This window comes from Lottia gigantea, assembly GCF_000327385.1.
Source record: "Lottia gigantea unplaced genomic scaffold LOTGIsca_794, whole genome shotgun sequence".
Lineage (NCBI taxonomy): Eukaryota > Metazoa > Mollusca > Gastropoda > Lottiidae > Lottia > Lottia gigantea.
Genome location: NW_008710646.1, coordinates 6396 through 7276, shown reverse-complemented (window position 1 = coordinate 7276; position 881 = coordinate 6396). Strand labels below are relative to the sequence as shown.

Here is an 881-nt window from a genome sequence, read left to right as displayed (position 1 = left end):
TTCAACCATTGATGTTCAGCTGTATGAACCTGAAATTGAATGTAAAATAATTAATGACTTTATGGTTCAGTATGGTTTTAGCATGGGGTTTGGGGTGCCGTAAATACCTCTACGTCCATTTCCGTTACTGAGCCAGTGGGCAATGGTCTAGCTAGCGAAGTGCTTCTAGAGCGCTCAGTCACGGGTCTGGAGCCTGTACTTCTGCAGATGCTCCTTGACTGACGAGGTTGGCCACTCGTGGATACCGCCTTTACTTTTCTTGGCGTTTCCACTGATTGACCCACTACGTCAGTCTTCGGAACATCCGTGCTGGATCTCTTCCTCTTTGGTTTGGTATCCTTATTTGGTGGTTGTAGATTCGTGACATTGTCGGCACATACTTTTGATACTGCGTCCATAACGTCCTTTGGATTGATTTCACCAGCCTTGGATCTGGAACTAATTGCTACTGCAACCAACCTACAACAGAAATCAAAAAATTTAGATTCGTCCTTGAACTCCGGCGTGAATCCTTTCGGAGTTTGAGCCGGGGCAGGTTTGGGGCATTCGACCACGGGCTTGGGGGCAGCGGGCACCGTGTTGGCCGAGACGTGATGGCGAGTTTCTTGGGAGGATACCTTGTAGGTGTGTTGTATCCTTATTTCCGCTCTTCTCGACAGGAACGAAGGGCACTGTGCGGAGTTGCTGGAGTGGTTATCACTCCGACAATTCACACACCGTACCTTCTTGGATTTACACAGCTTGGTGCTGTGCCCCTCTCCACACTTTTCGCAGCAAACTTTGCTGCGGCAGAACTTCTCTAGGTGACCCAACTTCTGGCATCTTCGTACCTTTGGGATGTAAGGGTGGAGCTGGTACCGGAATAAGAAGGGAAGAGACCA

General features: G+C 49.0%; 1 protein-coding gene across 1 annotated transcript in view; it reads left to right on the top strand.

Moving 5' to 3' along the window:
- Positions 1-881, top strand: part of LOTGIDRAFT_176188 (hypothetical protein) — a gene marked incomplete at both ends in the record, with an annotated part of 9993 nt that overhangs the window by 2722 nt on the left and 6390 nt on the right. The gene's annotated exons all lie outside the window — the stretch shown is intronic.